This window comes from Erpetoichthys calabaricus, assembly GCF_900747795.2.
Source record: "Erpetoichthys calabaricus chromosome 1 unlocalized genomic scaffold, fErpCal1.3 SUPER_1_unloc_7, whole genome shotgun sequence".
NCBI lineage: Eukaryota > Metazoa > Chordata > Cladistia > Polypteriformes > Polypteridae > Erpetoichthys > Erpetoichthys calabaricus.
The window spans coordinates 404,662-430,435 of record NW_026261598.1 but is presented as its reverse complement, the minus strand read 5'-3'; the positions used below and the strand labels follow the sequence as shown (position 1 = coordinate 430,435).

Genomic DNA, 25,774 nt, shown 5'->3' with positions numbered 1-25,774 from the left:
AAGGTGGTGGTCTCCATTTTTAAAAAGGGGAACTGGAAAGTATGCTCCAACTATTGGGGTACAACATTCCTCAGCCTTCCTGTAAAAGCTTATTGTAGGATACTAGAAAGGAGAAACCACTCAATCGTGGAACCTCAGATCCAGTAGGAGCAATGTGGATTCATCCAGGCAATGGACCAGTGGAGCAGCTCTTTACCTTCCCAAGAATTCTGGAGGAGGCATAAGAGTATGGCCAACCTGTACATATAAATATATCTGAGGAAATTATTTTAGCTTTGACCAAATTTTACATCTGTTAAGATAAGAGCTTCTCTTGTAATTCTTTTTATCTTTTGTAATAGATTTTTATTTAAAGTTTTGAAATTCCCCAAATTTGAAATAATATCCATCCATCCATTTTCCAACCCGCTGAATCCGAACACAGAGTCATGGGGTCTGCTGGAGCCAATCCCAGCCAACACAGGGCGCAAGGCAGGAAACCAATCCTGGGCAAGGCGCCAACCCACCACAGGACTGGAAATAATAGTCTTGATAAATTATTTTTACTATTTTTTCACTTTTTTTTTTTGACATGAACATATTGTGGTATAGCATTGCTGTGGTGTGGAGACCCTTTTTTTGGGGGGGGGGGGGGGGTATGGGACAGGGGGTTGTGGAGGAAATGGTTGAGTGTAACTGCGGTATTTCACTAATCTGTATTTGCACATCCCCTCCACAATTGGCCTTCTTGTAATTTTTAATGGTGAGCTTGTTATCTTAATTAGTAAAACTTTATACCTACTCTCCTTCACATTGTACTTTGGCAAAGTGTTTCTGTTATGTGCAGTGGATATCAAACTTTTGCTTGCTATGTTATGGGAGTCTGCTGAAGAAATAACATTAAATAACTGGTTGTTCTGTTTGTTTTGTATTGCTTTGTTTTTTTCCATTATTTGTGTTAAAGTTTAGATGAGAGGCATCTGCAGCTATAAATCTTCAAATATGGAGGTGCCCATAACATCAGTGCCAGGACTGCAGCAAAGCTCTACCAGTTCAACAGATTATTTATTTATGTATTTTGGTATTTGTTACCTTGTATTAATCCCTGAGAGTAAATTGTCTTTTCATATGACCTTTGGAGGTCAGAGTGCAGCGTCAGCCATTGTACAATGCCTCTGGAGCAATTTTCAGGTTATGGGTCTTGCTCAAAGACCCAACGGAGTAGGATCCTTTGCATCAACACCATCTTATTTTATGGCTGCTAATGAAATCTCTCTGTGTCCTTTCTCAGAATGGGGGCTCCCTACACATCAGTCACAAAGAACGACTAAAGTGGGTTTTGAAACTGGTGAACTAACTGTTGAGATTTCACTGTCAAAAGGACACAGCATTACAAATGGAGAGAGGAAGAGCAGAGTTTGAGAAACCGTGTCTGTCAGAACTCACTTGTTTCACAGTTCACTTCAATGGCAGATGAACACTAAGCTTCTACGCTCTGACGAGTTCAATCCCAGCTTCACCCAAGTCATTTCCAGGTGATTTCAACAAATCAAGCAGTTTGACCCTCATGTAGAGCAATCAACTTAAAGCGTTATTTAGGCCAACACAGAAGAGAGCTGTGAAACATCAACTTTAAACTAAAAGGATCATTTCATAAGTGACATGAAGTAAAAAGAAACAAAACCGATATTGACTTTAAACCATACAGCATGTTTGATGGAAGTCTACAGATATTTTTGTTTTATTGAAAAATATTTCTTGTAATATCTAAACTTTAAATTACAACAAGATTTTCCTTATATATGAGGGGGGACCCAAAAATAACCGGAAATATTTTTAAAACGTGTTTAATTTAATTTTCTGTACAAACTACAATTAGTCTCCTTCAAAGTACTCTCCATTGGCGGAAATACACTTATCTAATCATTTGTGCCATTGATCGAAACATTTTTTAAATTAGGGTTGATATCATTTTGCAGAAACTCTTCTCATTTTCAAATCTTGCGATAAAATTTGCTGAACCGAGCTCTACGACAACTGGGTAATCTTAACAAGTTCGTCAATGGTCCTACGTCGATTTTCATAAAGTAATTCTCAGATTGTGGTGACATTTTCATCGGTTCGCGATGTTGAAGGACGCCCGGGGCATTGGTGGTATTCAATCGACATTTCACCATTCTTAAAGCGGCCAAACCACTCGTAGACTTGGCTTTTACCTATAGCATCTTCTTTTTAAGCTTTTTTTAACATAACAATAGTTTCTGCAACACTTTTTTCAAGAAGAAAACAAAATTTCATTGCCGCGCGTTGCTCACGATAATCGGCCATCGTAAAAAAACGACGCTTGCACCACGTACTACAAGTACCAACCTAACAACAACAAAATTCCGGTTATTTTTGGGTCCCCCCTCGTATATAAACACCACTCTACACTACAAAAAATGAAGGGACCAGAGGTTTTCTTCAGGGCGATGCCACAGGGGAACCATTTTTGGTTCCCTAAAGACCATTCCACATGAAGGTTCCAGAAAGAACTTTTATTTATTTAGATCCATAATCTGCTCCATGCATTAAATAACCATAAACAGATGGTAACAGCCTTGTGAAACACCAATTAAAAGGACTCTTGCTGTGTTTCATATCACAGGCCAAGTTCAGGTTTTCTTGATCTACAAATGTCCTGCTAAGCAGTCTACCATACAGTAAAGACTTCATTTTTTTCCAAATATCATGCACAAAGTTCAAAGAACCAACTTCATATGCAAAGAACCCTTCCCACAATGAACTGGCACATTGTCATGCAGTGGTTCTACAATGATCCACATAATCCACTAATGAATTATAAAATACTAAAATAGGGGTACACCACAAACAGCATTTAGCACATAAGCCGCGTTTAAATCAAGACTCTAATCTGAGTTGGAATTGGTACCTTTAAAGAGGATTAGTGCAAGTCACGCTTAGCAACCAAGAAAATTAATTGTCATCCCTTAGCCTGGCACATACCAGTGTAAAAGTGAAGCTAAGCATAATGTAGTGGAGTTCACAAAAGTCCTGTTAAATGAGAAAGAAAACCTCAGAGAAAGTTTCCATTTTTTTGTTCTTTGTAGACTGTCTAATTTTTTGTATTTTTTTTAAATGAATCTTACATGTTCACTACAAAATAATAAAACATCATAGCCTAAACCAGGGGTCTCCAACTTTTTTCCTCTGAGAGCTCCTTTTACAAAATGAAAATGGCCGAGAGCTCCTCATGTTTTCTAACGTTTATTCTCATGGCTTGTTTCAACCCAAAGAAACTGAATCAGCTTGTTTTGCCTGAACATTTACAAGATGTTGGTGTCCACAACTCACATTTTGCATTAAAACGTCACAAAAAATATTTAGTTCACCTGCAAGTGTATTTTGTAAGTCTGTGTGCATTTTCTAGTGCATCTCACTCACACCATTGAATTAAAACACGAATGCTGTCAAAATAAAACAATGCAATTCCAAATCCACAGATTTGACTTATTCATTTGTCATTTTGTCACATGTCACTATGTCACTTTATTCACATGTCCAGTTGCATGTGTGATGTGTTGTTTAGTCAGTCAGATGACTGGCACTGCGTGGAGTCAACAAGAGAGGCAGGTGTCTGGTGGAGTGGAGCCACTCAGGTTCACTCTCATGGAGTCATTTAAATGTCTGTCTGTCAGTCTTGTTCTGAACTTTGATTTCATGACCTTCATGTCAGACTTACAGAGGAATGGAGACCCAAACAAAGCAGACATTTTCAGAGCTGCTTGGTGAAGATTCCTATAGTTATCTGGCTCTACTAAGCTCCAGAAATGCTAAGAATGCTGTTGAGACTTTAACTGCACATTACGTTGAAAGTTTACTAATATATAATATATAAAATCCAATGTCTCTCTGTCTGTATGTCTGTCTGCTTTTCACGAGAGAACTACTTAACGGATTTAGATCGGGTTTTCTTTCTATAATTTGCTTGAACATTCTGGTTGAATTTGCAACTTCTCTCATTTCACTATGTATTAGAGTTCACTGATTTATTTGCGCGAATCTGAGATCCACGCAGCAGGCAGACGGGAAGGGCCTTCATCACTCACTCGCCAGCTTCAGTGTGTTCCTTAACTCCGTTTAGCTAGCGAATGAGTGAACAATTGAATTCAACTTTGTTTGATATTTAAAATAAAGTGTTACTTAGGTCATCATGAGTTTGAGTCTGGATATTCTCTTAAGTGTATGCCACATTGAAAAGATAAATTGCAATACAGATTGTGGACCGGGATTTTGTGTTAAAAGGTTTGTGATATGATTTTTTTTTAAAGATCGCCCCAGCCCTAATTTGACTAATCAAGTTTTCACATTTATGTACGATTCATTAACCTTTTGGCGAGCTACTTGGAAAGGGGTGGAGAGCTACTGGTAGCTTGCGAGTGACGTGTTGGAGACCCCTGGCCTAAACCATTGATTAAAAAAAATTGACAATATTTAAATTGTTATTCATTTCCACCTTTGTCCTGATGTTAATGGGGATTATTTTTAACATATCTAATGTTGTTGAATTATTAATTATTGATTAAATTAATTTGACATTCATTACCAAGTGGTAAGATGTACATTAAAAACTCTACTGTCAGTCAGTCATTTCCCAACCTGCTATATCCTAACTACAGGGTCACGGGTGTCTGCTGGAGCCAATCCCAGCCAACACAGGGCGTAAGGCAGGAATAAACCCCAGGAAGGGTGCCAGCCCACCACTGGGCACACACACACCCACACACCAAGCACACATACTAGGGACAATTTAGGACCACCAATGCACCTAACCTTCATGTCTTTGGACTGTGGGAGGAAACCCACCCAGACACGGGGAGAACATGCAAACTCCACGCAGGGAGGACCCGGGAAACAAACCCAGGTCTCCTTACTGTGAGGCAGCAGTGCTACCACTGTGCCACCATGCTGCCAAAAATCTACTGTTTTTTGAAAAATGGCAATATATCATATTTAAATTATTACAGCATTTGTCCCCTTTGCCATTTTGGTTAGTGAAAGATAAAAGAAGAAGATACAGTATTTAAAAAACAATGAAAAAAACATGTGTTGCATATTAAAATCATCTCTTATACAAAAAAAGGTAGCAAGTCATAGTAGTTCAAAGATGTGAAATGTCACAAAGACCATCAAGGACCAACCCTGGTGGGCTCCTGTCGCCATATTTTAAACCTTCAGCACAAAGAGGATTAGAAAGAAAGCCCCTTGTCATTTTTGATATAAGTCATGATAGTATTTGTATTCAGTCAGTCATTACTCAACCCACTATATCCTACACAGGGTCACAGGAGTCTGCTGGAGCCAATCCTAGCCAACACAGGGTGCAAGGCAAGAACAAACCCGGGGAGGGTGCCAGCCCACCGCAGGGCACACACACACCCACACACACACACACACACACAGGACAATTTAGAATTGCCAATGCACCTAACCTGCATGTCTTTGGACTGTGGGAGGAAACCCAAACTCCACGCAGGGAGGACCCAGGAAGCGAACTCAGGTCTCCTAACTGTGAGGCAGCAGTGCTACCACTGTGCCACTGTGCTGCCCGTATTTGTATTTACATTGTAATATATAATATATTAAAAGTATCACACATTCCACTGCATATACAGTACCACAATAATTAAATACATTCAAACTGTATTATTTTTATAACAGTCCAGTAATAAAATATTAAAAATACAAAATGTTCTGCAATTGAGGATTTGTCAGTAATATAGAAACATTCGTTATAATAATTGTCAAGTCTGATCTGGCACTCGTTATTATCATTTTCACAAAGATGTTTATGGTAATATTAAATGAATAAAAAGTCAGGTTGCTTTCAAAACCCTTGTGGGATTATCCACAATGTGCCTATTCCTTGAATGAGGAGCTCAGACTATCTGCAGCAAAGAGAAAAAGGACAACACAGACCTCTTGGACTTTGCTAATGACTATAGATTTGCAAAACAACAACTTTCTATGCATTTAGATGGAGGCAGAATTGCAAAGACAACTCACTGCTGCCAATGCCGTGACCGCTGTGCTAAACCTTACCATTCATTTGACTTTCTTTTGATTCTTTTGGTAAGTGAATCACTATAAAGTTCATTTATCCAAAGTCGTTCCCATGACAGTAGATCAGGTTATTTAAGCTTCCCAAATGTTGTAAGTGCAATGGCCTGCACTCGTGTGTGAGTAACGGCACCACCGAGCTAGAGGCCGATGATGTAAAATACAAATCATTCATAGCATCAGTGCACAGGTCTGTCCTTTAAAGTGACACTGACGTCAATGGCCAGTCATATCATCCAGTCTGACCTTCTGACGACGGTAAACTCCTCCACAGGAGTGGCACTGAGACATCGCACCGCTCACCGAAGCTGCAGCTTTCTTTGATTGCTGAATGCAGAAAATATGTTTGCATGTATGTACATATTCTAAGAATTCTTGTATACAATTTATAATTGCTGCCAAAAGATTTTCATGTTACTATTGAAGTGTTTGTTTAAAGTGTTTCAAGTATAACATTCCTAAAATAATAGGTTTACATTTTTTATGTGAATAATAGCATTAATATTTAATTACGCAGAGCACAAATTCAGAACTATAACGTACTCAGGCATTGAGTTGGATGCTTTGTGTCCTCTTTCACATTTCCATTTTGTATTATTATCAATTCCATTTTGTGTTATTACCTATTCTTCTGTTTAATGACAATTAAATAAACTCTTCAACTTTTCACAGCTGTCCCATAATACACCACACATACATTGTATAGATTGCATCATGCTTAAAGTCGGCTTAAAGCTGATATTGAGCTCCTCTGAGCTCTAATTGATGGTATCGATGATCGACTCTTGGGGCTGCTTAAACCTCATGAGTGCTCACATAATCGTGGCTTGACGAGGCCCGCCTTGAGTTAATGAGAAACACATGGTGTTCGCGTAGCTGACTCACCGTTTATTGGAAAACATGTTTACTCAAGCAGGGCTTACTCAGCTAAGTCATGGAATACCATACAGGAGTTCTAAAAAATCACGTATCACAATACACAGCACATACTTTACAAAACCCCACACACATGAATCACAATACATAAAGGCACATGAACACGTAACACATATCAAGAACCTCAAACCCCTCTTTATTACATCAGAAATCCAGTCCCTGAAAATACAGCAGATCAGCATAAACCAACAAAAAAAATATGCAAAACAAATTAAACCCAAATTAATCAAATACACAATGTTGATGCAGATAGGTTTGATCTTCAGTACAACAGCACTCCAATCTCTTTCCCACAGATACACAGTCCCTCAAGGCCCACCTGTATAACTGCTCCAGTTAGCCCACTGTCTATGGTATCTGACAATCTGCCCTCAGGATTAATTCAGTATGCCAGTTGACTTGTAAGTCTTCTGCCTCTCATCGTCCCTTTTTTAACTATGAAACAATATCCATTTTTTAAAAATGCTACCCAATCACAGGATGTTTTCCGGAGGCCCAGACATGACAGGATGGATGGAGTTTAATCTGGCAGTATAGGCAATAGAAACTATCAGGTTACATGTAATTCAGCAAGTGGTGCAGAAAAATAAAAATAAAATACCACACTTTTACTTATGTAGATTTGTTCAATTTTATTCTCTGCTGACTTTGACACAATAAAGGCTAATCTGTCCAGTGCATCACCAACATAAACAGGCAACAAGATGACAAACTACAAGTGACCTCTTTGCCAATCCCATAGAAGGCCAATGATCTGCTTTCAGAAATCAAAATGAAATCCAAGATTCTCAGTTAAAAATCTGAAACACGTGTCAAAATGTAGCTGATCAAACAAGCCCTAACAAAAGAAAAGTTTGTTTCCATCACAAAATCTTTGTCAAATCAAACAGGAAGCACATAGCAATGTATTCCTAACCTAGGACAGAGGGCACACTGGGCCGCCATCTTAAAGAAGGCCATTAAATGATGTCACATGGTAGCAATAACATCATAACCATAATCAATATGGCTGTCACAATAACCCAAATCATACAAAATGGCAGCGATTGTGATGTAAATACTGACACAAAATGATGTCAGGTAATATCAGCAACATCATAACACAAATTAACAATTGCTGCAATTTCATTTGGTAAAATACTTTTGATTCAATGACCAAGTCAGTTTATGTTTTTAGAATCATTTAAATTATTTCACATCTTTGTGTGCCATTTTGCTGTTCATGGAGATCACCTTATTGTTTTGAATACTGAGACTCCCTGTGACCACATAAACAGTTGGGACACAGCACAGAACATAAATGTGTCTTCAGGTATAAAATGGCAGCACCCTGCATACTCAGCTATCCTCAGTGGATTGAAGACATGTTAAAGAAATAGATAAAGTTATTGTCATGTTCAGTCCATTTAACTTCTCAGTATAAGGGATTTTTATTTGCCCCTAAACTGCTAACATTTTAGTTTTGTTTGCTTCCTGGTGCTGACCCCCTGCTTGTCCACAGTTCTGGCAGGAATGATAAAAATGGCCTGCCACAAGGGCAACAGATGCAAGGCCTGGGAGATGAAACATCAGTCAAAAGGCAGGCCAAAAAGTCAATAAAGAAAAGAGATCAAATAATAATAATTCATTACATTTATATAGTGCTTTTCTCAGTACTGAAAGCACTATCTACACAGGAAGGAACCGAGAAGTGAACCCACAATCTTCCACAGTCTCCTTACTGCAAAGCAGCAGCACTACCACTACACCACCTGTGAGGACAAAGGGGCAAGCAGCAGAAGTTAAACACTAACTAAGCTCTTAAACACTAAATAATTGTTGTGTTTAAAAAGAAGTAGCCAGAAATGTAATAACTAGAGAACTAGACACAAAAGTAAACATTGGTTTGTAAGTTTATCTACAATTGTGGACAACCTGGAAGTGTACAACATCAGCCTTTAAAAAGTCACAATAGTCACATCTGGACAGGTTGTCCTGTGATAGTAACAATAAACAAAACAATGTGAATTAAGGTGCTAAATAGGCGCCTGACCCAGCACAGATTCACACAGAGGCATGTGTCAAACACACAAGACTTTTATTTTTCTTCACCTGTGGGGCACGTCTTCCCCGTGAACCCCACAGGCATAACACAGTCCCAAGCACTTAATCAAACAACCAACCCTTCTTCTGGCACCACCACTCCTCCCAGGCAACCTCGTCCTCTTCCTCCTGATTCTGGCCCTGAGTGGTGGTTGCTGGCCCTTTTTATAGTCCACCCAGAAGTGCTACAGGTGCTTGATCATCTGCTTCTGATTGCACCTCTGGGTGGGGCTGCAAAGTTGTCCAGGCCGGCTCAGGGACCCATGCAGCACCCCATGGTGGCCACCCCAGATCCCAAAAGGGCTGTGGAGAACTCCATCTCCCATGAAGCCCCGCGGGAAACTGAGGCACCATCCTCAGCCAGGGAGGCTGCCACCAAGCGTCCCGGGGGTGGTATTGAGCAGTCCATGATTGCTCCCCTGGAACATGTGTAGATGGGGCATGGGACCCGGCTGCCCACCACAACAATCATCAATATTGCTGAGCACATAAGGTGATGTAAAAGTACATCAACCCTGCTGAGCCAAATAGTGAAAGTGGCAGTTTAAGGTTAAAATGGACCGTGAGAAGAGACATAGATAACGTGACAGGCCAAAAGATTGTTATGAGATGTCAGATTCACTAAATGCCAACACTAAAGTAAATCATCAAAAAATTGAAAGCAATAAAGCAAAATGCCAAGTGTACTAATCCACAAAAAAGCACACTAAGTTGTTAGGAGCCATTACCAAGAAAAAACAAGGAGGCATCTATAATTCTTAACACAAAATGGCAACACACATGAACAAAAGAAGTGGCCAAAAGGGAGATATAATGAGAAAGGTTTAATAGTGAGACTGTAGAGACCACAACTTGATCCTTTTTGTCCATCAGACTAAGCTCCATGTCTAAACAATGCACATTATTGAAAACACAACATCCGCACCTTGAAGCCTGAAAGTGCCATCAAGTTGTGAGTCTGCTAATCTGCAGCAGGACCTAGGAGGTCTGTGAGGGGAAAATGAATGCAGCAAAATATGAAAACATTCTGGAGGAAAATCTGATGGAGTCTGCAAGAATCTCACACCTTGGGAGAAGACAATGAGGCCAAGCATAAAGCCAAAGCTCTAGGAGAAAACAACAATGTGAATGTTCTAGAGGGGCCGAGTTCAAATCTAAGTCCAAAGGAGAAGTTGTAGATGGATTTGAAAATGGCTGATCAATCATGATTAATTTATTGTCAGCAGTAGAAAAGTGAAAATCCTGAGATAAAACTCAATCTGACTTGATGGAGATGTCAATAGCATTTTAGAGTTGTTAGAGATTTAGAATTAAATTTTCAATCACACATTAGTCCTTAGAGTTAATGCACTGCTATCAGGGCTGACAAGAAGCAGTAAAATAAAGAAACAGCGAGCATGGCAGCCGAGAGCAGAGACAAAACATGAAAATGTGAATTTCACTCTGCTGTGTATGTGCGACAATACACTTACACTAAACAAAACAAACAAAACAAAGCAAGGATTCTCCCATTTTACTTCTATAATAACTTTCATTTTTCTTTTTGCTATTTGTGAAGCACACACATACATGTGACACTGCGCTACAGAAAGAAATGAATGTCGATGTTGTTTAAGATCTCCAGGCCAGGCAACTCCGTCCTGCTCCATCAGCTCAGTATAATTTAATGTCTTTGTTACCAACAGTCAAGTACGAGATTCTAAAAGTCACCTGCAGCCCCTCCAGGGTCCTACTTGAGTAGAATATCACAAGTTACTCTGAGCAGTATTTTAGTTCTGTTCTCCTTACCTGTTTATGTCCCTGATGTCTTGTGAACTGACGACGTGACTTTATTCAATATGCCACTGCGGCCCCTTGATTTTGGCAGGCGTTGTCAGTTCTGAGGCCACACCTGAGACTGCAGCAGGACTCGGCTTGTCTTTCAGCTCTCTGGCTGCTCTTTTTGTCTTCCAGCAGTTTGAAAGCAGCAAATGCTGTCTTGTTATTAAAGCAATAAAAATAAACAGGAATGCTGTCTGGTGAGTCTAGCAGATATTAACAGACAAAATTACAATACTGACGTATGGGCCTTTCTTCAGATTTCAGACACACACAGAGTAGTGGTCACAGTGGCTCAAGCGTCTGCCTCTTTACCTTCACTGGTCCATTTTTTCCCTAATTCATTACTTCTGAGCATACAAGTGTGCGCTTCCTTCTCATTAAAAACATAGCAATGAGTAACATGCTTTGCTCAAACTACAGTAAGTAGAAATTCAGATCAATAATCTCAACAGCACCTCCTCAGTCATCTGCTTTTGTTGTGTTCTCGCAGAACTTCACCATAACTCGATCCCATATAAATCCTTGATGATTATGGCAAATTCTTTTTGTGTTTCCTTTCTTATTGCAATTTATTATTTTTCAGTGAGTCACTAATTGTCAAGAATTTCTTTGGACTCAGTTAGTAAAGGTCTAGGTTTGGTGTATTCAGGGTTCAATACAGTTATTTTTTAGTATTAATAGGTATCCAGTTTGAAGTGTCCAATTTGCTCCATTTATTATGATTAAATATTATTCTTATTTTTTTCTTATTTTATTTCCTTTTCATGAACGCCTCCATGTTGTTGAGGTCAACTGCACCATTGTTAAACCACTTCGTACAACCTTGCATTTGAAACCAAAAAAGACCCCATTAACACTGCATTCCTGTTTTTTAATTCATATGTGAAAATATCTGATTTTTAGAGAAGTAGCATATTAGCATATTAGCAAAAAACATAATGGAATCATAACATTTCAGAAAGTAATTCCAGCGTTCTCACAATGACTGCTTTGCATCCACACCATCCACATCACTTTCAGCATCCTTTGGTCCACTTGTTTCTATGTTCAGAAATACATTTCTTCAAGAGATTGTTTATGTCAACATCAGCATCCTAAACAACTTTAAATGAGTGGAAATGCAAAATATGGGAGTGTAAAATCAGGGCAAAGGCTTTTTTTCTGAGAGGCAGAAATGCTACAGATGTTATATCTGAAGGTAATAATATTGCAGTCACAAAAGGAGAAAAACTGAGGCAGGTTTAGCATAATAAACTGTAACAGGCTCTTGTTGCTGAGTACACGTTACAATCAGTTTCCTATTAGCTCCCCAATACCCATAATTCCTTATTACAACAGAACCCTCAATAGTTCAACAGACTTACAATATTACACATTACACCCCCTTAAAATTGTAAATTTGGTTAACAATTAACCAACAACATTTGCTATTTACAGGAATATCAGAATGAAGCAGAACAAACCCTGTCAGCAATGCAGTTTACATTCTAACAAAGCAAAGAGGGTAAACTATCTTTACATCCTGTTAGCACAGGGGATTATTCTTCCCCTTATTATTATTTTATGATATATAGGGTCAGTTATTTAAAGCGGTCAGAAGGCTTCACTCTATCACCTCCAAACAGATCTTAAACGGATGTTAGCGAGAATGGGAGAAACTGCGATCAGTTGCTTCCCCTTATCCTATTTGTCAATAAGGAAGTACCGCAGACTTCAACGGGTTTTTCTCCTATTGAATTATTATATGGTAGACAACCCAGAGGTCTATTGGACATGTTAAAAGAAGGCTGGGAAGAAGAGATCCTTCCCTCCTCTAATATTTTGGAATATATCGTTGTCACACAACAGATTGGCTAAAATTAGACCTGTACTTAAAAATCATTCAGAGAAAGCTCATGTAGTGCAGGCGCAAAATGAACACCCCGTAATGTACCTCAGTCGGAAATTGCTAGATAAGGAGACCAGGTATGAAGCGGTGGAGAGTGAAGCTTTGGCAATTAAGTGGGCTATGACTCAATTCAGATATTACCTTTTGGGATGGGAGTTCACTTTGATCACGGACCATGTAGCTTTGCAATGTCGAATCTTCGTGTCACTAGGTGGTTTCTAGATCTTCATCCTTACATATTCCATTTATTGTTGAGGTTTCCTGCAGGCCAACGCTGATGCCCTCTCTCATATCAATGACCTCTTGGCTCAGGATGCCTGACAAGATGGATTAGGGCTGGGGGGGAGTCATGTCACACACGTGGGCTTAGGAGGCAGCTAACAAGCCCTCAGATGAGTAATATTACAAGAGATTAAGGGTTGATTGAATTTACTAATGCCTCTCTCTCCATCAACAGAATCAAAGAAGAAAAACCGTAACTCACACACAATACTTCCGGTTCCCAAAAATGGCTACTATCCAATGATTCCCATCTCTGAATTCCATTGGCAACGTCACTTCTGGTTCCTAATTATGATGCCATTTCTGGTTCTGCATTAGTGATGTCACTTCTGGCTCCGCTATAATGACGTCACTTCCGTCTATCTATTTTGATGTAATTTCCTGTCTATATCATTTCCAGCCACCATTTTCTATAAAAACTCCATGTAGCCATTACTTAACTGTCAAATACTCTTGTTTTTGATCCAATCTCGCTATTTTTTTCACTGTGTTGGATGGACATTACATAGAGCAATTCCCCAAATCTTCTTGGAGTTTTCCCGAGTCTTTATTTTATTATAACATGAAGTTGCCTTTTCTTCAAAATCACAATCAAGTCTGGGCCACCAAAAGTAACTTTGGGCTAGCTCTTTCATTTGGACTATGTCACAGTGTCTAAGGTGTAACTCATCCAAAATGGATTTTCTCAACATTAGTGGTATAATTATTCAAACGCACCACATGACACATTCTTCTGTCACTGATAGCTCCTTCCCCTGTGAAAGGTAAGGCTGAAAATCAGTCAGTGCATGAAGGGTACTAAGGTCCTGGGGCCTCGTGTATAACACCATGTGTAGAACTCACACTATAACATGGAATAAGCACAAAAGCAGAAATGTGCGTACGCACAGAAAAATGCAGATGCATAAATCTGTGCGTTCACCAATTTCCACGTTCTTCCGCTACATAAATCCCGATCAGCATGAAAAGTAATGCACGTGCACGCACCTTCTGCTCCACCCCAACTCCTCCCAGAATTATGCCTCTTTGAATATGAAAATCAATATAAATAGCTCTTAAGCTCAGCGTTCTGTGAAAAGACAATGGGAAAAGCACTGGGAAAATAGAAGAATTTCAGCGAATACCAAGTGGAGGGAAGGAAAAACGTACTATTCATTGGTTTAAACAGTAATATAAACAACAAAAGGAAGTTGATCGAGTGACATAGAGTGTCGGAGAAACTTGAAAGTTCAAGTTCACAAAGTTGCACAGTTCCCGAAATAAAAAAGAAGTCATCACATATCAAAGTCGCTGTGAAAAGGCGAGTCATAGCCCACCATCTGAGTGTCATATGAAAGCTTATTAGGGTACAGAGAAAAAAAAATAGGGACACAGTGGGAAAAAAAGCTTGAAATGTCAACTTTAATCTCGAAATTTCCACTTTTTTCACGTAGTTTATTTTGTCATTAAAGCAGAACATCATAAACTTCATCTTAAAATCATTTAATTTAGTAGTTTCTCAAATCCCATCGTAGCTAAAGTAGAATGTTAAATGCTTTGTTTTGTATTTGATCTTTTATGTGCTCTATGTGTGTGAATCACAATGTCCTTCCGGGCTTTCTCTTCCTCCGACAGGACACAGAATCCATTACATGCATAATATTAGAGCTCTCTGAATAATTAAAATACTGAGATGTATATGGGATATAATAGGAATGAAAGCATGTTATTCAACATGGGAACACGGTGGTGCAGTGATTGTTCATGTCTCACGCAAGATGCTTGCTGCGCCATGCGCGACCTTCGATGAAATAATTTATTGCAGCAGTACTGTCTCTTTCAAACGTACTAACCTCCAATTCCTGTCCTTACTTTTCTTTCTCCAAATACCCAATTGCCACACGATCAGCTCTGTAATAGACGTTAAGCAATCTGTAAGCTTAGAACGCCGATTCTTCAAAACATTTAAGGAACATTGAAATATCTTCGTAGTACGTGTTTAATTATTCTATCCATCTATCCTTCCAGTGTCGCGCCAGCTCAGCAAGAATACAGCGCGAGGTAGGAACAATCCGTGAACGGAGTGCCAGCGGCACTATATCCTTACGTGTTTAACCTTTTAACCGCCAACTCCCTAAATATTCCCCACGCCAGGCGAAATCTGAACAATTTTCGTTTTTTTTACTTTTTTACATTTTTTTTACATTTTTTACATTTATTCAAGCAGTATTGACCACTAAATGTTGTGCAAGTTCTAGAAATGGGCAAACACATAATAAAACACAAAATGTACCTTTTCTCAGGCTTCTGGATTTATTGTCTACTACAAAACGGAACAGTCAAAAGTGATTCAAAAGTCAAAAGTAGTTCAGTCAATCATAGTTTCATTCCCAGTATTTGAGTTTGCTGTGCCACAGGCCAAAGCAGGAAACTGCACAAAGTCCTGGATTGCTGGGACACTTTGAGCAGAAGGTCTTGACGTCTCTACGCTGACCCTTCTTTGAACAGACACGATAGCGTGCCTGTGGCTTGGTCCAAGTTGGTGTTGGTTCGAGTTTGTCTGGAAAGTGACGTTCTGTGAGCCTCACCACTGCCTCTACTCTATCTGTATGTTGTTCCTCACCAGAGAAAATGAAGGCTGCAATGACGTCATGTTCAAACTGCAGAAATGTTTTTGTGCCTCCATTTATCTGGTACAAAATGTGAGCATTTAGCATTGCCATTTGGAGCAGATGAACTGATAACTTTTTATACCACTTCATAGTTTTTCTTGCAGCCGAATAGGGTTCCAATATTTGGTCCTGCTTGTCAACAGCACCCATGTTGCTGTTATATTCAATGATGCATTGAGGCTTGTAACGGACATCAGTAGGTGATGGGCGTCCTCTTCTGCGGGGAGCCTCCTGCACAGACTCATTGTGCTGAGTTGTTAGCATGTGAACATCTTTTTTGTCTCAAAATTTCAGGCACAGCAATGGGCCACTGCGGTATGCAATGTGCTGACCCGGTGCTGGCGCTGAATTGTGAACTTCTGGAGGGACCCTGTTAGAACGAATTGTGCCACATGCTGTAGTTTTACGGTGATGAAGGTAATGGAACAGCCTACAACTGGAGTACCAGTTATCCATCCAAATGGTGTACCCATTGTCCAATAGTGTTAGGGCAAGGTACACAACAATTTTTTCTGAAAGTCCAAAGTCCTTACATTCATCTGGCAACACTGCTGAAATACTACTCATAGGATCCTCTTTGCCAGTGTATACACGAAATCTATAAATGTAACCTGAATTCTCAGCTAAGCAAAACATCTTGATACCAAACCGTGCCCTTTTCAATGGTAGATACTGCCGAAACTGTAAGCGGCCCTTCCACAACAATAAACTTTCATCAACTGCAACTGACGGTCCTGGCATGTAGGGCAACTGAAATGCTTCAAATAAATGATCAATCAAAGGACGTAGCTTGAACAAGCGGTCGCGGTTTGGATCTTTCTTATCTGGCTCATTTCTGTTGTCATTCAAATGAAAGAATTTCAGCAGCAAAGAGAATCGGTTACGTGTCATGACAGCTGCAAAAATAGGTGTTGAATACATAGGATCTGTAGACCAGTACATCTCAATATCTGGTTTTCTGATTATTCCCATCAACATCAAAATCCCAATGAATTTTTTCATTTCGTTTTCATCAGTGTCAAACCAAGCACGAACACGGGAATGTGGAGGTAAATTGGGATTTTTCTCAATAAACTGTGCTGCATACAGATTTGTCTGATGAACAAAATGTCTGATCAAATCAGGTGACACAAACAGCTCATAAAACTGCTCAGCAGTGTAAATGTTTACATCAACAATAAAGCCACACGTTGCCTCAAACGGATGCAGAAAAGGTAGTTCACCTCAGGCAGCAATCCAGTTGAGGTGCTGGGGATACACCCACTCATCGCCATCATCCGATGCACCGTCATTCACAGTATCATGCAGCGCACGTTGCTGCTCATCATTGTCGCTAAAATCTTCTTCAGAACTGCTACAATCATGATCAGAACTGTCCAAAATCGCCTGCAAAGCCTCACTTGAAGTCAGTTTACGTTTCGCCATATTCACAGCTGTCACATGCGAATCACGTCACATGACCGGCCAAAACAACCACAGACTTGTCGAAATGCAATGTAGTAATAATACCCATGCCAAACCGTCAGTTATACTACTTGCCAGGCATTCATATAACCACAGGCAAATGTGCCGGATAATTCCGGCAGTATGGCGTTAGCAATAAAACAACGGTGCCGGATATATCCGGAAGAGGGCGGTTAAGGGGTTAATTATTAACAATATAGATTATTTAAATGAAGTTAAAGTATTATCTGTATAATATAATCAACATATTTTGCTGCATTTCATCTTAAAAATGATATCGTCGTCATCATATGTAAATATGCGCTTTATAAAGTGGCTCAGGCTGTACAACATTATAACTGTAGTGCAAGTTTACAGTGAGGTAATTGTACTTATAAGTACAAACAGTTCTACATGGAGCACTTGGTGGACTGATTGAGTGCATTTAAAGTTCTTGGGATGAAACTGTTTCTGAACCATGAGGTCCGTACAGGAAAGGCTCTGAAGCATTTCGCTGTATGAGAGCAGTTCAAATAGACAGCATGGCTGAGGCAGCGGGAGCTTGATGCTGTACAGTGATCCCTTGCTATGTTGCGCTTCATCTTTCGCGGCTTCACTCAATCGCGGATTTTAATTGTAAGCATAAGTGAATATATATCGCGGATTTTTCACTGCTTCGCGGATGTCTGCGGTCTACAGTACATGTGCTTCCTCAGTTGATTTGCCCATTTGAATTCAAACAAGGGACGCTATTGGCGGATGGCTGAGTAGCTACCCAATCAGAGCACGCGGTTAAGTTCCTGTGTGCTGATGATTTGGCTCAGCGACGGAGTGCTGCATTAACCAGGAAGTCTCATCTCACTCATTCAGCATTAACGTGCTACTGCTTCAGGGGCCGTGTCCAAGCGCCAACAGAAGATGCAAATGATTGCAGAAAAGGTTAAAGTTTTGGATATGTTGAAGGAAGGGAACAGCTACACCGCTGCAGGACACCATCACAGCATCAATGAGTCCACGATTCTTTTTATTTAAAAAGGAGGAAAAGCATATAAGATATACGGCCGCAGTGTCCTTTAACCAGGGCGCAAAACGAGTTGCAAGTGGACATGATAAGGCGGTAGTCTGGATGGAATCTGCTTTAGGGATTTGGATTGAAGAGTGATGGAAGAAGAACAACGGTGGTGCTAAACAGTCGCCTGAAGAGGCTCCTTTAAAAGAGCTGTAACGCTCTCCTTTGTTGTGCAGTAAAATTAAACTCATCGTTATCGGACAAGTCGTCGTGTCATTGTTGGTCAGTTACCATAATTAATTGTTTACGTACAGTACTTATTACATGTACATAGTTTAGTGTCACTGTACACACATTTTACTGTATACAATTTTTCTTGCATTGTACATATTTATTGCTGGTGGCCTGTCTGTTGTAATGGCTGTAACATATGTGATATCGGAGACGCTCGATATCTTTAAAATAATATTTAGGTTTTACTGTATGTAAACTGTGTTTACATACATAATTTCAACGAATCTTACCTAATATCTAAGAGAATACAAAGGGTTTATGCTGTATAATTGTGCGTGAAATGTTTATAATAGTGTGGGAGAGTTTATAAGGGCTTAAAATATATAAAAATAACCATATAAACATATGGTTTCTACTTCGCGGATTTTCTTATTTCGCGGGTGGCTCTGGAATGCAACCCCCGCGATGGAGGAGGGATTACTGTATACCAAAAATTCTCTTTCTGATCAGCTGCTGCTGTGATTCTCCACTCAGATACAGTGATATAAATACTCAGAGTGGTGCAGTGAGAGTAATATGGACAAAGATGATCCGCTGTGGCAACCCTTAATGGGAGCAGCTGAAAGAAGAAAAAGAAGGTGCAGTGAGAGTAACAACACTAAAGCATCTAAGGTATTTAGAATAGTTTGACCATTTTGTGGACCATTATATTGTTACAGGTTAATTACAATCAGATGTATTACACTAATAAACAATATACAGTTAGTTTCAGTGTATTTATAAAGCTGCGTCAGGAATGTGGATCTAAGAAAGAAAGGGTAACCACACAGGAACAGTAGCACTGTTTTGACGCTGGGTGCCACCAGTCAGCAAAACCGAGTGGAGAACTTGCGTACACCAGGGTATGAGGTGCCGTGGAAATGTGTGTGGCTTTACGTCAAGTTTAGGTCTTATACATTGCGATTTGAGCGTGGAAACTTTCGTACGCAACATTTCTGTGCGTACGCACCGATTATACATGAGCCCCCTGATCTCTGACAATGGAATCGAAGTTCTGAAAGTGTTAAATTGCCATTGGTTTCCTGCCTGATCAGGTTACAGGTCTATTTTCCACCATCTGAAAGTACAAAATTTTTTGCCTCTTTTTTATGGGTTGTTCAGGTACGGGGAGTCTTGACAGATATCTGCATTTTCATTTTCCTCAGAATGCCTGTGATTACTGTATCTCATAATTGTGAGCCCCAAGGAGCAATGTCTCTTTGGTGCCATAGATGGTACATCAGGATGTGAGCCAAATATAGACCTGAGTGGTCGGTGGGCTGTTACCAAAGTAAGTTTTTGACCAAACAGGTAAGTCTGAATTTTTTTTTATTCAAAAAATTATGTTTAAGACCTCTTTTTCAATCTGAGGATATTTTTGTTTTACTTTTACTCAATATTCTTGAGGAAAATGCATTCAGTCGCCCCAATATTTGACACAACAGCACCAACACCATAAGGAGAGGCATCGCATGCTAGATGAAATGCTTAGGATGGGTCAGAAATGTGTTAAGACTCCTTCAATTGAATGTCCATCAATCACACAGAATATTGCAAGAAGCGCTTCAAAACACAGAAGCTTTTATCTGTTGCACCTCTACATGATAATAACCTTTTTCTACCCTCTCAAGTCTACACAGTATTTAATGTTTGGAAAATATCCGGGATTAAACCATTGAACAAATTGCATAAGGTTAATGTCTTTGCATCTTATGAACAATTAAGCTTCAATTTTAACTTCCCATCAACACAATTTTTCCACTACTTTCAAATCAGAAACTTTGCTAAAAGGAACCTGCCCAACTTTCTTCACCTCCCATCCATTTCTATTCCAGAAAAAATATTGATCAGTCTTGAAGATTCAGACAGCTGTCTGAAATCTTTTATTAAAAAAAGAAACTTATCCTCTAACATGACAAATCAGTTGTCAGGCAGGAGAAAAGCTGTTCATTGTATCTTTTAATTACTCCTCAGTAAATGCCTTAGAGGAAGCGTTTATCAAAAGCACTCTGTTACAGCCTGGTCCGAATGATCAGAATGGTCTGATAAACAAAGGACAGAGGTTCATTTTATAAACTGTTTAATTTACATACACTGTCAATCAATGCATACATTTACTCTGGTTGGCTAGTTGGTTTACACCCAAATGACTGATATAAAATAAAAATCTATTATATTATATTATATTATATTATATTATATTATATTATATTATATTATATTATATTATATTATATTATATTATATTTATTATATTATATTATATTATATTATATTATATTATATTATACTAGGGGGCTCCGCCCCCTGCTCGCTTCGCTCGCCAACCCCTGGCGTTGGGACATGACAAAGAGTGAGATGTATGAATTAGATATAGAATAGTGTGCAGCTTTGGATGATGCGCATAGAAATAACAAATAGAGTGTTTGGCATATATTAATGTTTTATTGGAATATTTCTTTGTATACAACATTAGTAGTAAAGATGGTGTCTTGTCCTTGAATGAGTCTTCCTTGGCATGGATCATTTATAATTTTAACTCTAACGTCAGATGAACGTCGAACACGTGAGAAGGCAACATTGCGTTGGAATGTAGGTGTGTTGTTTTTATCAGGACGTAAATGTAGAATAATATCTCTGTGAAATGGAAGCTCACCATCTTTACTTTGAAAGACAATCGCCACTTCATTAACGACGGGTAGATTGTATCGTCTTGGATCTTGTCCTTTGTCCTTTATCAAGACCAAAGCAATTGTAGTTGCCGCTATACCTTCTGCATTTGCTTTTGTATTTGCCTCCTTTTCAACTTCATGTAGCATTTTTATAGACTTAGCTAATGGGTGATTGTTTATGACATGAGTGACGTTTCTCATTATAAGCTCTGTGCATTGTTTGTTTTCAGGAAGGTTCATGTGTAGATTTGTGCATATTTGCGTTGTTGATTTGTTTCAGGGTGCACTGTTGCAATGCGATGCAATATTTGTCCACATATGCGAAAGTAGTATGGGCCATTGCCTTTTGGTGGCCTGATATTTACTCCGTTAGATGCAAAAGCAAATGAACTATTGTAGGATCTAATGCAGTTCATAAAGTTTTTACTTTCAGGCACATCGTTAGTTAGAAGCTTCTTTAGATATTCAGCATATGAATGTAAAGGAGGCAGTCTACTCTGACCTTTTTGACAACAACGTGTAAATTCATTATTTGTATTGCCAGTTGTTTCTTCTGTGAAGTTAAGTGAATGACAATGATTGCAAATGACATTCATTAATCCCAATGAATTTTCCTCAATAGTGGATTCCTTATTGAAGGCGTTTTCAGCCATTTGGCGTAAGCGTTTAACAGGTGTGTGGCGTTGATGTCCGCGACGGGCATTTTTTTCTTTTTGCGTTTGATTGCCTTTTTGTTGCATGTCCATTATTTGTGACGCGCAATTTGTTTCTTTTTTTTTATTCGCCTCCGCTTTGCGCAAAGTCCGTTTCAGTCTACGCCGTGCATTGTTTGTATCGAGCCTTGTCCGTTTTTGTATGTCGGTCATTTGAGCTTGGTGCTTTTCGCGTCTTGCTTTTTTTTTTTCTGTCAGTTCATTTGTGCTTTGTTTACGTCTCCGTTCATTTATTCTGTCTCTTTGCTCCCTTTTTTGTATGTCTGATACGCGAGCTCTTTCGGTTTGAAATCGCGCTTCTTTCGATGCAGCACTTTGACACGCGCGCTGAATGCGTCTACGTTCATTGTGTCGGTCCATTTGGGCACGTTCCCGTTATCCTTTCCAAATCGTTTTGTACCCGTGACCGTGTATTCATGACTTGTTTCTTTCTCAGCATGCGAAATATGGATAAGTAATAAGGAGGATCGCACTCACTGTTAATATGTATCCTTTTCTGCAGTTGAACGGTTAATAGTGCTTTATTGAAAGGACATCCACCTATGCTGACACCTATGCTGCCTAGTGTGAAGGTGTCGACGTTCACTTTAGAATATGTGGCTTTGGGTGTCACTTCTTATGGATGTGTGGGGGGGATTGTTGTTGCGCGAGCGTCTTGTTTCTTTTTGTGTTCCTGTGTCTTGTTTGAATCCCCCTCTTTGTGTGTGTCCCGTCCCTTGTTTGTAGGGTCTGTGGGGTGGTTTTGTGTTCTTTTTTTTTGTCTTCCATGGGCTTGTTGAATCCCCCTCTTGGTGTGTGTCCCGTCCCGTCCCGTCCCGTGCCTGTAGGGTGGGGGGGGGTGTGGTCGTGCCTTGCTGTTGTGCGCTCGTATGTTCTTTTGTTGTGGTGTGTCTAGTTTCGTGTGCAATGTGTTTCGTGCTTTCCCCGCGTTTGACTACTTTTTTATGTTTCTGCCTCATTTCTGTGACTCCTTTTTGTATGTGCTCACTCCTTGTTTCTGTGGTCTCGTCCGCCTCTCGCGGCCCCTCATCCGCCTTTGTCGCCCTCTTTTGTCCGCCTTTCTCCGACTCTCACGGACTCTTTTTGCGCCTGCGCCTCTCGCGGACCCTCATCCGCCTCTCTCGCCCTCTTTTGTCCGCCTTTCTCGGCTCCTCAGCCGACTCTCGCGGACTCTTTTTGCGCCTGCGCAATACGTCTTTTTGCAGCTACGGCCCATGGCCGGATGTGCCTGCGTCCATCATTCGGTTTAGCATTCTCGGTTAGTAATATGGATTATATTATATTATATTATATTATATTATATTATATTATATTATATTATATTATATTATATTATATTATATTATATTCTGGTTCTTCTTATATCTTTGAATTGAGCCACCACTCTTGAAATTTCTGTGCATATAACAACTGTCCATTGTGGTTGTTCACAGGACATTTGCTGACTTTTTAGTCATCTCTTAGTCATCTTTCAGTACATTTTGTTGTTCACTTGATCTTTATTTGATTTCCGACATTTATTAACCCTTTTATGCTATTTCTTTAAGATGAATGCTATGTCACCCTAAAATTATTCTTCCATACAGCATCACAACAATGCATAAAAATCTCAAAGTTTCTTCCCTTCAAAAATCCCAGGGTATGGTGGGCAAAGGATCTTTCACATAATATCTCAAAAAACGAGTGGAAGTCAGCCATGCATAAAATACACTCCAGATACATATGCATGAAGCATTCAATCATTCAACTTAAAATCTTTTATTGAGCACAATTCTCTCATTTAAAATTTTCCAAAATGTATCCAGGCCAATATCCAACCAATGAAAAGTGCAATTGAGCTACAGGCCCGCTGGGCCACAAAGTACAGCAAAGTGCAGCAGATTACCTTAAAGTTCCCATGTAACCGTACAGACCCATCATGGCTGACCACTGGAACAACAGGTATGATCTACTCAGAATGAAAAACAGGATCTAGGACTCCCAGTTTCACAAGTGTTAGGTCTTAAAGCAGAGGGAACATGCCCTGACTTCAAAATACCTTGATTGACAATTTGGTTGCACTCTGAATGTCACTTTAATTCCCTTCATACTACTCATTTCCTCTCAGACAACAGCTTGATGCTTTCTCAGGACCACAGCCAACTCAGAGTCTTCAACAGATACAACATTTGCCTTGGTCCAATCCACATGTACATTATTAAACAATAATAAATGACAAAAATCAAACACAAAATGTCTCCAAGACTACTACCACAATGATGCAATTCAGTGGCAAATAAGTGTTGTGCCAATCGTGAAGAAAATGTGACAATGATGACTTCAGGGGTATGGACATGTCCTATGGGCAGCATCAGGAACCATCGCTGACATCGTCTACAACTTCACAGTTGATGACCAACGCCCATGAGGATGGGCAAAGCATAAATGACAGGACACAATCAGAATGGACAAGAAGATCAACTACACCCGAGCCATGCACTTGATTGTGCAAAATGGCATACTGCTATCCAAAAAGCAGACACATCACCAGCGAGACAACACTACAATGAAGAAGAGAAGAATAAATGTCAAAAAATATTCTCAGTTTTCAAGATCAAATCTCTGTGGTAGAATTCATTTTTGTTTTGTACATAAAATTCTCAGCCTGCCCTGTAGGTGGTAAAATTCAGCATATATTACTTTTCTGACCAAGATGGCATCAGTGATTAACATGACCTGTTTCTAAACATAACACTTCAACTGGCAGTAGTAAGTGCACAATATTAGAGCTGGGTACCTTGTATGCTGCACTGATTAATGGTAAAAACCTGACAAACCTTAAAGTTCACTTACATAGCCGTCATTAATCAGCCAACAATCCACTTGTGGGCAACAGAAAAGAGAGGCTGAAAAGCACAGGCAATAAGAGCACACATGCAAGTGTAAGTTCACATAATATGAAATGGCAAACATTAACGTCATGTTTGCAGAGGGCAGCAGTTTAGGGTGGAAACTCAGTTCAACATCAAAAACTCAAAGAAGCTTCAAGTAAACCTTTTTGTATTGAAATGTGCAGGCTATGTGACATGCTGTCATCCATGTGCTGTATGAATAAATACACCCCAGTGAGCAAAAAGCTGTCGGCACTGAAATGGCACACAAAAATATGGTTTTAGTCGGCCCAATACCTGTCTGGGTCCTCGGCCGCACTTTGGCATATAAACCACACTGTGGCACTTGGTAATGAATGGGCCAGATCTATCTTACGCGTCACATAATTGACTAAGCATACAATCAGCGAGCCTGCATTCTCTATGCGTCACACTACAGGTGGCCCACTCTTAGTGCAAACATGATTTTTTATTATTATACTTTCGTTAGTATAATTTTATTTTTTATTTTCTTACAGACTGTTTGTTTATATGTCTAGACGTCATTTTAGTTACCAGCTTGCTGCCTATCTAAATATTGTGTTGTAGCATTGCCATATAGAAAGTTTTCATTTTTGTACAGTATGTCCTGTTTCATGATTGTTAAATGTCAGTAACAACGTTGGTCACTCAGATACCTGGTTTGTAAATCTGGGGTCTGTGACTTTAAAAAGGATTGCACAGATGCAGAGGGGCTTGTGGGAATTGTAGTTTGTAGTTGTAGGCACTCAACATATTAAACCAGAAATGAAGGGTGTGGAGGAACTTTTTGACTTTTCCATTTTCCCCCAACTTCTTCATCAGCAGCACCTAAAAGCCCTTTATGAAACTGGACATTCACAACAGAAGATGATTTTGCATAGCCATCAGTTATAGGAACAGGCACTTTTTCTCCCAATCCTGTCTGCAGTTGCTTTTTGTGAAGAGGCGCACTTCAGAAAATCATTCATCTTCTGGACTCTTGTGGTAGGACTGTGCTCATTAGCCATTTTCTGA

The 25,774-nt window shown here is 39.6% G+C and overlaps 1 protein-coding gene across 1 annotated transcript in view; it reads right to left on the bottom strand.

Annotated features, from left to right (window-relative positions):
- The window catches only part of LOC114644339 (NACHT, LRR and PYD domains-containing protein 3-like), a 284,794-nt gene extending 273,800 nt beyond the window's left edge, over positions 1–10,994 (bottom strand). Inside the window, exon 1 of the mRNA XM_051921952.1 lies at positions 10,906–10,994. The gene's annotated coding sequence lies outside the window, so the exon portion shown is untranslated. The remainder of the gene's footprint in view (positions 1–10,905) is intronic.
- Between the last annotated feature and the right edge of the window lie 14,780 nt (positions 10,995–25,774).